The following is a 15,352-nucleotide window of genomic DNA, read 5'->3' as shown; positions in this document are numbered from 1 at the left end:
GGGGTGAATTCAAGACCCACTGAGGACCAAAGTGTGAATGTGACTGGGATTCTCCCGGCTTTGGACCAGCTCCCTGATGAGCTGAAAGTTTGGAACAATCACTATGCGGCATTGTTCCCTCATCTCACTAGCCCTGTTATCAGGCCACAAAGGATAGAACCTGAGACATGACCATTCGTGTGAAGGGATTTCCCTTCCACACTGATGACACTAAACACTGTGGTGTCTTCCATAATTCAAATGACTTCCTGGCTGCCTCCATCTTGAGGTGACCTAGTGTCCCTACCTGCCTCAACTGCATCTTCCTCTCCTGTTGGGGTCCTCATGTATTCACTGCTATGGGCCCAAAGGTCGGAGGCTGCCCACCGTCCAGAGTTGGACAGCAACTGTGAAGGTGGCCACCTAATTTGCTGCTGCCCGTTAGATTCCTCCTAAAAACGCCCCTCTGAACTGAGCAAGGTCAGTTCCTGGATCGCGCCTGTTGCCTGAGATATTACAAAGTGCAAAAGATTCTGCCTATCTTTTGTGTTCAGGTAGATATTGTAGTCAGTAACAAGTTCAATCAGACCAGCATTGTTATTGTGTTACCTTCAGAAAGCATATTGTGGAAGATTTTAAGGCGTAGGTTTAGTCTGTACACTGGCAGGAGAAACTCATTTGAATTTTCTACTATCTCTTTCAAAAATGTAATCTACCTGAAACTTCCTCAATCTGAGGAATTTTTAAATGTATTTATTTATTCATTCATGGAATGTGGACATCGATGATATAGTCAACACTTATTGCCCATCCATAAATGAGAAGGTGGTGGGGAGACATTTTCTTGAAGCATTGCCCATGTGGTGTTGGTACACCCACAGTGCTGTTCAGCAGGGAGTTCCACAATTTTGACCCAGCAACCGTGAAGCAACGGTGATATATTTCAAAGTCAGAATGGTGTGTGACTTCGAAAGGAACTTGCAGGTGGTGGTGTTCCCATGCACCTGATACCCCTTTCCTTCGAGGTGATAGACATCGTGTGTTTGTGAGGTGCTGTAGAAGAAGCCTTGGCAATTTGCTGCAGTGCACCTTGCAGATGGTACACATTGCTGTCACATTGTGCTGGTGAAGAATCTAACTGCTTAAGGTGACAAATGTGGTGCTAATCATGCAGGCTGCACTCGTCCAGGCAAATTGTGATTATTTCACCACACTGCTAACTCTTGTAATCACTGTATTTGTGTGCTTAGTCCAGTTTGTTCTGATCATTGTTGAACCCCAGGATGTTGATGGGTGGAGGATTCAACTATTGTAATGGCAATTACTTTCAAAGGGAGGTTGTTGGAGATTGTCATTACATGGCAAATATTACGAGCCATTTATCAGCCCAAGTCTGATGTTGTCCAAGTCTTGCTACATGCAGGCATGATTTGATTTCATTTGATTTGACTTGATTTGATTTATTATTGTCGCATGTATTAGCATACAGTGAAAAGTATTATTTCTTGAGCGCTGTACAGACAGAGACAAAACATGTCCATAGAGAACGAAATGAGACAGTGCAAAATGTAATGTTACAGTCGTAGCTAGGGCATAGAGGAAGATCAACTTAGCACGAGGTAGGTCCATTCAAAAGCTTGATGGCAGCAGGGAAGAAGCTGTTCTTGAGTCGGTTGGTACATGACCTCAGACTTTTGTATCTTTTTCCCAACGGAAGAAGGTGGAAGGGAGAATGTCTGGGGTGCGTGGCATCGTTAATTATGCTGGCTGTTTTGCTGAGGCACCAGGAAGTGTAGACAGAGTAAATGGATGGGAGGTCGGTTTGCATGATGGATTGGACTACATTCGCAACCTTTTGTAGTTTCTTGCAGTTCTTGGGCAGAGCAGAAGGCATACCAAGCTGTGATACAACCAGAACGAATGCTTTCTATGGTGCATCTGCAAACACTGGTGAGAGTCATGACTAACATGTCAAATTTCCTCTGTTTCAATACCTGAGGAATTGCACACGAAAATGAAGACTGTGCAATCAATAGTGAATGTCCATATTTCTGACCTTATCGGGGCAGGAAGGTAATTTATGAAGCAGCTGAGGATGTTTGGGCCGAGGATGCTATCCTGAGAAACTCCTGCACTGATGTCCTGGGATTGAAATGATTGACCTCCAGCAGCCACAACCATCTTCCTTTGAGCAAACCAGACAGTGGAAAGTTTTCCTTGCTGCCACACACTTGGCCAAATGCTGCCTTCTGCCAAGGGCAGTCATTCTCGCCTCGCACCTGAACTTTGGCTCTTTTGCCCATGTTTGGACCAATAATGTAGTGAGGTCAGGAGTCAAGTGGATCTGACAGAACCCAAACTGAGCATTGGTGAGAAAGTTATTGCTGAAGAGTTTGACTTAATGGCATGTCCTGTCAATGAGAGGAAGGCAGTTAAATGACAGTAAGCGGATTGCTCATTTGGGAGAGCCAGTACAGACACGACGGGGTGAATGACCTCCTTCAACAATTGGGTGATTACTTATCTGGTGTTTGAGTGTAGTGGGGTATTAATTGGGTGGGGTGAATTGGATTTGACCTGATGTTGGTAGATGGGATATGACTGGGCAATTTTTCACTCTGTCAGGTGGACATCAGTATTGTAGCTGTACTGTATGAATCACATATGTGTCAAAAAGCAATCAAAATGGCTGATGGAATATGGAATTTTTCTCAAGGGGGTTGAAGTACAAAGGGAACAAAGTTGTGGCTTCAACTGTTTGGTGCCTTGGTCAGAACTCTTTTAAAGGGCCACATTCAATTTGCGCCACTGTTCTTCAGAAAGGCCTTGGGTTGCGTGCAGCCTCACATTTGTGACAGCCCAGAGGGATTCAATTGTGTGGACAGGTTGTATAAATCTGACTTGTAATCTTAGAAAGTCAAGGGAGGTTCTAATTGAAGCGTTTAAGATGATTAGATAGATGAATGAAACAAAGTCATTTCCTCTGGTGGGAGAATTCACAAGGAGGCGCCAAAATATAAAAAAAAGCAATGAGGGAATAAAATCTCACAACAAGAACATGGCCATTTTAGGAGGGAAACCAGGTCGCATTTCTCATAACTCAGGCAATGTAAATCTGGAATTCACTCACCCAAAAAAGTATGCTTGGACATTTGAAGCTTGTGGGACTGAGACTGACAGACTGTTGTGAGGTGAGATTGATATGGAATTATGAAGAGCAAATGGAGTTCAATTAGAACTGCTCTAATGAAATGGTGGAGCCAGTTAAGGTGCTGTAAGCATACTCTTGTTCCGATGTTCCCATATTAGCACACTCACTATTTCATGAACGATGTCTGAGTGGCCATCAAAAAGCTTGCCTTACAGCAGGAATGAATGACTTGTTAGAATAAATAAAAGCAAATTATGGCAGATGGTGGAATCTGAAATAAAAAGGGAAATTGCTGCAAAACCTCAGTAGGTCTGGCAACACTTATGCAGAGCGAAACAGAGCAAATGCTTCTGGTCTGCATGTCCAGACTTGAAACGGTAGCTCTCATCTATTTCCACATAGATCCCTATTGTAGGGCAGCACGGTGGCTGCCATACAGTGCCAGGGACCAGGTTCAATTCCAGCTTCGGCAGACTGTGTGAAGTTTGCACATTCTCCCCGTCTCTGTGTGGGTGTGCTCCAGTTTCCTCCCACAATCCAAAAATGTGCAGGACAGGTTGATGAGCCATGAAAAATTGCCCCTTAGCATCAGCGGAGTGGCTGTGGGGATAGAGCCTGGGTCAGATTGTTGTCAATACAGGCTCGATGGGCCAAATGTTGGCATTCTATGGTTCTCTCAGACCTGCTGAGGCTTTCCAGTCATTTTCAATGAATGACTGTTATTCCACTTTCACGAGGCCAATTTAGATACAAAACTGAAATAGGAGTTTCTAACACAAATTGCCATCATCACTTCACTTACATAGTGCACAGGGTGGCACGGTGACACAGCGGCTAGCACTGCTTCCTCACAGCGCCAGGGATTCGGGTTCAATTCCTGGCTTGGATTACTGTCTGTGCAGAGTCTGCACGTTCTCCTTGTGGGTTTCCTCTGGATGCTCAGGTTTCCTCCCACTGTCCAAAAGATGTGCTGGTCAGGTGCATTGGTCGTGCTAAATTCTCCCTCAGTGTATCTGAAGAGGTGCCGGAGTGTGGCGACTGGGAGATTTTCACAGTAACTTCATTGCAGTGTGAATATAAGCCTACTTGTGAGACTTATAAATAAACTTTAGACATAACAACATATCTCTGTTCACAGACAACAAGCCCCATTGTGCTGCCATCAGTTAATCAAATCAACAGTGCACCTTCAGATCTACAACAGGCTCATCAGCTGCTTATACCGATGCGAGGAGAGCATCTTGCTTCCCAGCGGCAGACAATAAGCCAAGCACACCAGCTGGGAGTCTTTAAACCGTGAATGGGTTCGAAATGTAATTGAAAAGCTGCGTTAGTGACCATCGTGGAAGCGCCAGAAACGAAACTAATGCCACATCTTGCTGTCAAAAGCGACTAGGAAAACAAAATGGGAGAATATAAGGTAATTATGAAACAACTGGAAAAGGTTAAAGGATTAAACAATTTCGGTTCACTCATCCCAGGAAAGGAAGTACTTGTGGCACACGGCATGCAGTTCTGGGCACCTGCAGTTTTGCTCAGCTGGTTGCAAATGAAAGCTAACTCCGCAAATAACCACACTTGCCATTGGGGTAGAGTTGTCATTTCATGACCAGAAGGGGTCCATTGATTTTAAATTTTCACCTACTGGTTCATTGTACTTTGCGATTGGCTGAACAGTTACCACAGAACATTTAATGACTCGCAATCAATAGCACCAGCTGAGTGTGTCATGGCATGCGGTAAACTACATATCCACTTAAAAATCAATTGGAAGACCTAAACAGAATATTAGAGCATAAATTTTACATTACATAGCCTAAACGAGTATGGATTGGCAGCACAGAAGGTTGGTGAGTTCAGATCTTTCTGTTCACCGCCCACAGTTTTACTTTTCATGGATAGAGTAGAATCACAGAATAGAATCCCTACAGTGCAGAAGGAGTCCATTTGGCCCTTCGAGTTGCACCGACAACAATCCCACCCAGGCCCTATCCTGATCACGCCACGGATTTACCCTGTTCTGCCCCCCGACACTAAGGGGGCAATTCAACATGGCCAATCCACCTAACCCGCACATCTTTGGACTGTAGAAAGAAACCGGAGCACCCAGAGGACACCACGAAGACACAGGGAGAATGTACACACTCCACACGGTCACCCAAGACTGGAATCGAAGCCAGGTTCCTGGTGCTGTGAGGCAGCAGTGCCAACCACTGTGCCACCAAGCCACGCATGTGCCACCATACCTCATCTGTGGAGAGAGAAACAGAGTTCAGGGGGTAGATTCTTCAGCTTCCCTGCTTCGTGTTTCTTGGCAGTGGAAGGCAGCGTGCTGTTTGCTGGTGGCAGGATTTTCTGGTCACGTTGCTATCACCTGAGGTTGGAATTGAACCTGAGTCCTTGGCGCTGTGAGGCAGCAGCGCGAGCCATTGTGCCACCGAGCCGCCCTACTGTCCTTGGATTTCACATTTTATCGGACAATTATTAAACAGATAGTAATTTTGTTGTGGAGCTAACTGCATTGCAACAAAATTGTGACTGATTTCCACACTACAGTGCTTTGGTACATGCTTCATTCCATTCAGCAGAAATCAAAAGGGAAAGAGTTCCTGTGGGTGACACTGAAATTTTAAATGGGAGTCAGTGTAATTTGAATTCAATAATCATAGAATCATAGAATCTACAAGGTAGGAGGAGGCCATTTGGCCCATTGAGCCTGCACTGGCAACAATCCTACCCAGCTTCTATATCCGTAACCTCATGTATTTATCTTGCTAATCCCCCTAACCTACACATCTTGGGACACAGAGGGGCAATTTAGCATCACCAATCCACCCAACCCGCATATCCTAGGAGCGTGGGAGGAAACTGGAGCACCCGGAGGAAACCCACACAAACAAGGGGAAAAGCTGCAAACTCCGCACAGAGATTTGGAAAATTTCACTCTTGTTTATTTTTTGCAAATTAGAAAACTTTGGAACCCGTCGCACGAGGCAAGAACAAACAAGAAGTGATCTCCCTTTTCAAAAAAGAGAATTACATTCAATTTCCTTTGCAAAGCAAGGATCTGCTATTGAGGATTTAACTCAAATCCCAGAGCTGCAAGATCACCTGAAGGCAGAAAATAATACATTTTGCAAAAAGTTGCCTTTATTCTATTTGTGAAAAAAAAATCATAATCTGCTTTGGCACTATAGTCACACATTTCAAAACACTTGTTGCACTTCATATGTGTCAAAATGTTGCTAGATGATAACGTGTATAGCTGCCAATTGTTCCTAAAATTGCATAAATATCGTGAATTGTTTTGCGTGTTGCACTTGTCTAATCATACAAGCGTGTGAATGGATTGAAATGATCCTTAAAAATTATAAGTACCTTGGTTTTGTTTGGATTTGGCCCAGTTTGCCCTGGTGGTGATTGCTTGCGAGCCTTAAATGAAGGCAGGAATTTGCCAACTGGCAAGAGAAAGCCGAACACCAAAGGAAAGTGGTATTGCAGAGGTTCTGGCAAGAAGCCTGCAAGACAGAAACACCAATGGCCGCTTAAGGGCCTCCTCCCCTGCTGCTGGTATTTATATGTGGCAGGATATGTCCATGTTGTCTCTTGGCCTTTTTTGTGGGCGTGTCCAATGGAAGATCGACCCCACCCACACACACTCCTTCCCCTGTAACCCTCGTGAACACGGCCCTCCACCGTCCCCACCCCCACCCCAAACTGTCTGCGAGCTTGGCTCTGTCAGTTACCCGGGGGCACTGCTGGGACCAGAGGCCTGCCAGCCTTTTGATTGGCCGACAGCTCTTGGAAGCAGATCCTGCCCCAGCCAGGAAGCATTCCCCTGTCTTAGAAAACCTGATTTAACACATCCATTTGCGGCTCCCGAGAAAGAATTCAATTCTCACCCACTTTTCTTTCAAGAGAGATAGAGGAAAATGCAGCTCTTTAAAAAATTTGTACACAGCATGTGGGCGTACCTGGCTTGGTCAGCATTTGTTACCCACCCCAAATTGCCTGTGGGAAGGTGGTGAATGAGTTGACTTCTTGAACCACTGCTGTCCCTGTAGTGTTGGTAGACCCACAATGCTGGTAGGGAGGGAATTCAGGATTGTGACCCAACGACACTGAAGGAACGGTGATATATTTCCAAGTCAGGATGTTGAATGACTCCAGGCGGTTGTGTACCCTAGCATCAACTACTCTTGTCCTTCTTGATGGTAATGGTTGTGGGTTTGGAAAGTGCTGTCGAGGGAGTCTTGGTAAGTTCCTGTAGTGTGCATCTTACAGATGATACTCAGCCATTTGAGTGACTGATAGCTCTTGGAAAGAGAGCTTCTCCCCAGATGGGGTGGTTAATTGACTTGAGGTGGGATTTCCACCCCATCTGGGAAGAAGATCTGCTTCCAAGAGCTGATGATATTCACTGCTACCAATGTTCACTCGTGGTGGAGGGAATGAAGGTTTGTGGGTGGAGTGCCAATTAGGTGGGCTGCTTTGTCCTAAATGGTGTCAAGATTCTTGAGTATTGTTTATTGTTGCACTCATCCAGGGAAGTGGAGAGCATTCCATCACACTCCTGACTTGTGCTTTAGAGATTGTGGACATGCCTTGGGGAGACAGGAGGTGAGTTGTTCATCCAGTATTCCTAGCCTTTGATCTGTTCTTACAGCCATATGGCTAATCCAGTTCAGTTTTGGTCAATGACAATGTAATAAGTCTTCAGAGGCAGATGTCCTTTCACCAAAATCCCTTTGTCTACAATTCCAACAGCAAAACAGAGTGTTATCAGTCAGCAGTCTAGCTTTGAGAGTGCCAGAGGAACTGACTCTCCCGGTTAAATACAGGGAAAAGACTCCACGAATCGCCCATCAATTGACTCCTTAATCAGGGAGTTCATATTCAACAGGCCAACCTCAATGGTCTGATTGAAGTCATTACAGATAGCTCCCTGGATGTTGATATTGGGTAATTCAGTGATGGTAGTGCCATAGGATGTCAAGGTTGGATTCTCTCTTGTTGGAGATGGTGATTATCTGGTACTTGTGTGGTGTGAATGTTACTTGTCACTTGTCAGCCCAAAGCTGGATATTGTCCAGGTCTTGCTGCATTTGCATGTGGACTGATTCTGTACCTGAGGAGTCCCGAATGATGTTGAACATTGCACAAGCATCAGCGAACATCCCCATGACTGACCTGATAATAGAAGGAAGGTAATTGATGAAGCAGTTGAAGATGGTCCAACCCAGGACACTACTCTGATAACTCCTGCTGCAATGTCCTGGAGCTGGGATGACTGACCTCAAACAACCCTGACCATCTTCTTATGTGCTACGAATGACTCCAACCAGCAGCGATTTTTCCCTCTGATTCCCATTAATTCCAGTTTTTTTGCAGGGCTCCTTGATTCCATGCTCAGTCAAATGCTGCCTTAATGTCAAGGGCAGTCACACTCACCTCACCTTTGGGTTCAGTTGTTTCGTCCATATTTGAACCAAAGCTGTTATGCGATCAGAAAGCTGAGTGGCCCTGGTGGAACCCAAATTGAGCATCAGTGAGCAGGTTATTAGAATGATAGAATCCTTGCAGTGCAGAAGGAGGCCACCCAGCCCATCAAGTCTGCGCCGACCATAGTCTCACCTGGCTCTATCCCTTTAACCTGACGTATTTAACCTGTTATTCCCCCTGACACTAAGGGGCAATTTACCATGGAAAATGAACCTAACCCACACATCTTTGTACTGTGGGAAGAAACCGGAGCACCTGGAGAAAACCCACACAGACTCGGGGAGAACATGCAAACTCGACACAGTCATCCGAGGCTGGAATTGAACCCGAGTGCCTGGTGCTGTGAGGTAGCACCACTGCGCCACCGTGCCACCCTATTATTGCTTATTTCTAAGCAAGGACCACTCAATAGCACCGTTGATGGTCTGTACTATCACTTTTCTGATGATCAGATTTGGACTGATGGTGGAGTTATTGGCCAGGTTGGATTTATCCTACTTTTTCAAGATATATGTGGGCAATTTTTCGACATTGCCGGGTAAATGCCAGCGTTTCAGCTGCCCTGGAACAATTTTGCCAGAGGCACGGCAAGTTCTTAAGTTCATAAGATATAGGAGCAGAAGTAGGCCATTCGGTCCACCGGGTCTGCTCCGCCATTCAGTCATGGCTGATAAGCTCCTCATCCCCATTTTCCTGCCTTCTCCCCATAACCCTTCAACCCATTGCCAATTAAAAATCTGTCTAGCTCTCTCTTAAATTTACTCACTGTCCAGCATTCACCACACTTTGGGGTAATGAATTCCACAGGCTCACAAACCATTGGGAGAAAAGTTCTGGAGCACAAGTCTTCAATGCTATTACTCAAATCTTATCAAGGTCCATAGCCTTTGCAGTATTTTTACTTCATTAGTGGCACAGCAGTAAGCCATTCAGCCCATTGCCTCTGTGCTAGCACTTTGTCAACACACTGGAGCATCTGCACCTGTGCTGAACTTCCTGACTCTTAATTCTGTTCCTGAGCAGAAAGTACCCAGTTTCTTACTAAAGGTGTCAGGTTATATCACAATAACTCGTCCATTCCATTGGCAGAAATTTGTATTCTACTCTCAAATTTTGCTTGAGGCAATTTTCTTTTATTCTGCTCAAGCTTTTCCTGCAATGACTACAGTCCAAGTTAAATAGTCTGCTCGCATCTAAATCATCCTTTCCTCACCGCATTTTAACAAGCCTGGTTCACATCATTCTCTCACTCCTGTTTCACGGCAATGAAAGCGATATCTTCTCTGTATAACTTGGAAGCCAAAGTTTTTTGAACTGCTTTACTCATTGCTCTGGATCAATGAATTTATTTTCCATTTTCACATGGAATGATTTCCCTCAGACATCATTAACTGCTTTCCAGCCAATTAATTACTGATGAATTGTAGTTCGTTATTTCAGAGAGGTAAATGTGACTAATTTTGCACAAAACAAGTTTTCTCAAACAGCAAACAAAATGGGAAAATCCATCTAATGATGATGGTAGAGGAATAGCTATTGCTTAAGACAACGAGATATATCTCTTCAATTGCGCCATGAATCTCTTATCTACGCCCAATCAAGAGACACTACATTGTCTGGGTCTGTAATCCTTGGAGTTGGAATAGTGACCTTATTCAAACATATATAGGGCTAATGGTAGGACTCTGAATAGTGTGGATGAACAGAGGGATCTAGGTGTATGTGTACATAGGTCCCTGAAAGTTAGGAATCAAGTAGATAGGATCGTTAGGAAGGCATACGGTGTCTTGGCGTTTATTTGGTAGGGGGATTGAATTTAGGAGCTGCAGCGTCATGTTGCAACTGTACAAGACTCTGGTGCGGCCGCACTTGGAGTATTGTGTGCAGTTCTGGTCCCCACATTATAGGAAGGATGTGGAGGCTTTGGACAGGGTGCAGAGGAGGTTTACCAGGATGTTGCCTGGTATGGAGGGGAGGTCCTATGAGGAGAGACTGAGGGATTTGAGGTTGTTTTCGTTGGAAAGAAGGCGGCTAAGAGGGGACCTTATTGAAACATATAAGATGATTAGAGGTTTAGATAGTGTGGACAGTGATAGCCTTTTTCCTTGGATGGAGAAAGCTAGCTCAAGGGGGCATAGCTTTAAATTAAGGGGTGGTAGTTATAGGATGGATGTCAGGGGTAGGTTCTTTACCCAGAGGGTGGTGAGGGATTGGAATGCCCCGCGTGCTGCAGTTGTGGATGCGCCTAGTTTGGGGGCGTTTAAGAGATCTGTGGATAGGTTTATGGATGGAAAGGGATTGGTTTAGGTTAGAGGGTCATTGCTTTTTAACTGGTCGGCGCAACATCGTGGGCCGAAGGGCCTGTTCTGCGCTGTAATGTTCTATGTTCTATGTTCTATAGGATCCAAAAGGGACTTGACGTGTTAGATGGTGAGATAATCAAGTCTTAAAGGTTCAGACACTGTGAGTGGAGAAACTCACTAAACTGTCTTGGCTGGAGACAGTACACACCTGTTTAACCTGTGCTTGGCCCTCTCTCCACTCACATTGTCTGAACCTTTAAGACTTGATTACCTGTAAAGACTCACATTTCAACTATTATCTTGTAAATTGAGTTTGTGCCTTTATATGCCCTGTTTGTGAACACAACTCCTCACTCAACTGATGAATGAGCTTGAGAGTCTGAAAGCGAGTGCTGCCAAATAAACCTGTTGGACTTTAACCTGGTGTTGTGAGACTTCTTACTGTGCTTACCCCAGTCCAACGCCAGCATCTCCACATCGTAGCTACACGTGGCTCCAGAGCCACAGCAATGTGGTTGACTCTTAACAGCCCTCATGGATGGGCAATAAATGCTGGCCAGCCAGCAACACCAATGTCTCATGAATGAATAAAAAAAATCATAGAATCCCTACAGGACAGAGAGGCCATTCAGGCATTGAGCTTGCACGGACATCAATTTGACCCAGGCCTTATCTCTGTAACCCCTCATATTTACCCTACTAATTCTCTCTGACACAAAGGGGCAATTGAGCGTGGCCGATCAACCTAACCTTTTTGATTTGTTCATTTGTGAGACTTGGGCGTCACTGGCTGGCCAGCATTTATTGCCCATCCCTGAGGGCAGTTGAGAGTCAACCACGTTTCTGTGGCTCTGAAATCACATGTAGACCAGACCAGGTAGGGATGGCAGGTTTCCTTCCCGAAAGAACATTAGTGAACCAGATGGGTTTTTCTGACAATTGATGATGGTTTCCTGGTGATCAGTAGATTCTTAATTCCCATGCGACGGTGCAGAGGGACCTGGGGGTCCTTGTGCATTGGTATCAATGGGTGCTATTCTGATTGGCAGTTGGTGACTAGTGGAGTGCCGCAGGGATCAATGCCGGCGCCTCAGCTATTTACCATTTATATAGGTGATCTGGAGGAGGGGGCTGAGCGTAGGGTGACGAAATTTGCTGATGACACGAAGATGAGTGGTAAAGCAAATTGCGCGGAGGGTGTGGAAAGTCTGCAGAGAGACCTGGATAGGCTGAGCGAGTGGGCGAGGACCTGGCAGATGGAGTATAATGTTAGCAAGTGTGAGGTTATCCACTTTGGCAGAAATAATAGTAGGGGGGATTACTATTTAAAGGGCGAAAAGCTGCAACATGCTACAGTGCAGAGGGACCTGGGGGTCCTTGTGCATGAGTCACAAAAACCCAGTCTGCAGGTGATCAAGAAGGCGAATGGAAGGCTAGCCTTTATAACAAGGGGGATAGAATAGAAAAGTAGGGAGGTCTTGCTGCAACTGTACAGGATACTGGTGAGGCCGCAGCTGGAGTACAGTGTGCAGTTTTGGTCGCCGCACTTGTGCAAGGATATTTTGGCCTTGGAGGGAGTGCAGAGGAGGTTCACTAGGCTGATAGGGGAGATGAGGGGGTTGGACTATGAAGAGAGACTAAAAAGACTGGGTCTGTACTTGTTGGAGTTTAGAAGGATGAGGGGGGATCTTATAGAGACGTATAAGATAATGAAAGGGATGGATAGGATAGAGGTAGAGAGATTCTTCCCGCTTAGAAAGGATAGCAGGACTAGAGGGCACAGTCTCAAGATAAGGGGGGACAGTTTAGATTGGAGTTGAGGAGGAACTTCTTCACTCAAAAGGTGGTGAATCTCTGGAATTCTCTGCCCATTGAAGTGGTGGAGGCTACCTCGCTAAATATATTTAAGTCATGGGTAGATAGGTTTTTGACAGACAAGGGAATTAAGGGTTATGGGGAGAAAGCGGAAAGTGGAACTGATCCACTTCAGATCAGCCATGATCTTATTGAATGGTGGAGCAGGCTCGAAGGGCTAGATGGCCTACTCCTGCTCCTATTTTTTATGTTCTTATATTTTTTATTGAATTCAAATTCCACTATCTACCTGGTGGTACAATGGTTAGCACTGCTGTCTCACAATGCTGGGGTCCTCTGTTCAATTCCTGGCTTGGGTCACTGTCTGTGTGGAATCTGCACGTTCCCTCCATGGGTTTCCTCCAGGTGCTCCGGTTTCCTCCCACTGTCTGAATGACATGCTGGTTAGGTGCATTGGCTGTGCTAAATTCTCCCAGACAGGTGCCGGAGTGTGGTGACTCAGGGATTATCACAGTAACTTTATTGCAGTGTTAATGTAAGCCAATGTGTGACACTAATAAATAAAAAACGTTAAAAAAAAAATCAGCCATGGCAGCTTTCGTACCCGGGTCCCCAGAATATTAGCTGAGTTTCTGGACTAGTGTTCTCACGATAGTTACCACCAGGTCATTGCCTCCCCTGCACATCTTTGGACCATGGGAGGAAACCAGAGCACCCGGAGGAACCCATGCAGACAAAGAGAGAGTATACCATCTCCACACAGATGGTGACCTTAGCCGGGAATTGAACCCAGGTCCCTGGTGCTGTGAGGCAGCAGTGCTAACCACTGTGCCTTTATGCCTACTTGTTGAGTAGGTTTAAAATCCTCCCAAGGGCTTCAGTTTAAGTCAAGATTAATCCTCTCGTCATCTGACAGACAAACAGAGGGCAGGAATATTGTACCAGATGCACACCTCAAATGTGGAAATTGTCTTGCCATCTATGTGCCTGGATGGCTGTTTAAAGGTTTGGTGACAATGGACATTAATGAGGCAAAAGCCTTTTGGTGTTTTTTTCCCAGATTTTGTTAGCGCGAGTTATCTTTGGCATCAGAACGTTGAAGCTAAAGAGGATTAATGTTGTGTGCAAAGTCAACAGAAAGTGAACTGTAAGTGAAGCACTTAAAAGAGCTCAGCGGAACAGAAAAAAGACTAAATAAAGAGAGGATATGAAAGGGGGCTTTTAAAAAAAACAAGCTGCCATTGCGACTCAGGGAATAATAATAATTAGCTAACTGGAAGCTGCCAAATCCTTTTCGAGTCAATGGAAAATCAATAATCAGCCATTCCTTTGAAGCACTAAAATTAACACAGCCTAGCCTTTCCTTGGGCTCTGCCAATCTGATGGCCATCTGACGCAATGTGATCTACTGTCATCCGTCATGTCCACCTTATTGAAGGAAAGTGTTGACACAATGCAACACATTGCTGACACAACCAAATAATGGGGGAAGGGAAATTTCCATGCCACATGCTAATTTACAAAATTAGGAGGGACATAGATAGGGTAGATGGAAAGAATCATTTCCACCTAGTAGAGATGTCAATAACCAGGGGGCAGAGGCTTAAGGAAAGGGGCAGGTTTAGAGGGGATTTAAGGGAAACATTTTCACCCAGAGGATGGTGGGAATCTGGAACTCACTGCCTGAAAGGGTGGTAGAGGCGGGAACCCTCACAACATTTAAGAAGCATTTAGACCGTGGAGGCAATGGCCTGGTGTGATATTATTGCTCGACTATTAATCCAGAAATTCAGCTGGGGACCTGCTTGTCTTGACAACTCTCAGTGTTCAGATCACAAAGTGAACAGGTCCATAAGAAAGCAGCAACTTCATAGAAACTCTACAGTGCAGAAGCAGGCCATTTGACCCCATTGAGTCTGCACTGACCACAATCCCACCCAGACCCTACCCCATATCCCTACATATTTACCCGCTAATCCCTCAAACCTATGCATCTCAGGACACTAAGGTGCAAATGCCAATCAACCTAACCTGTACATCTTAGGACTGTGGGAGGAAACTGGAGCACCTGGAGGAAACTCACGCAGGCAAGTGGAGAATGTGCAAACTCCACACAGATGGTGACCCAAGCCGGGAATTGAACCCAGGTCCCTGGAGCTGTGAAGCAGCAGTGCTAACCATTGTGTTACCATGCCACCATGCCATGTCTTAGCATTCTTTTCTGACCTCAGCATTCAATTCTGACCTCAGCATTCAATTCTGACCTCGGCTAGCTGTCTGTATGGAATTTGCACATTCGCCCCATGTCTGCATAGGTTTCAACCGGGTGCTCCAGTTTCCTCCCATTGTCTAATTGATTGGCCATGCGAAATTGCCCCTCAGTGTCAACAGGAATAGCAGGGTAAATAGATAATGTGGGGGTTTGCGTGAGTGGGGCCTGCATTGGAATGTGGTCAGTGCAGACATGATGGGCCGAATGGCCTCCTTCTAAGAACATAAGAACATAAGAAATAGGAGCAGGAGTAGGCCATCTAGCCCTTCGAGCCTGCCCCGCCATTCAGTAAGATCATGGCTGATCTGTCGTGGCTCAGTTCCACTTCTG

This window comes from Carcharhinus amblyrhynchos, chromosome 5 (genome assembly GCF_965287045.1).
Source record: "Carcharhinus amblyrhynchos chromosome 5, sCarAmb.v2.hapA, whole genome shotgun sequence".
Taxonomy (NCBI): Eukaryota; Metazoa; Chordata; class Chondrichthyes; order Carcharhiniformes; family Carcharhinidae; genus Carcharhinus; species Carcharhinus amblyrhynchos.
The sequence above is the reverse complement of the archived record's forward strand: the minus strand, read 5'-3'. Positions refer to the sequence as shown.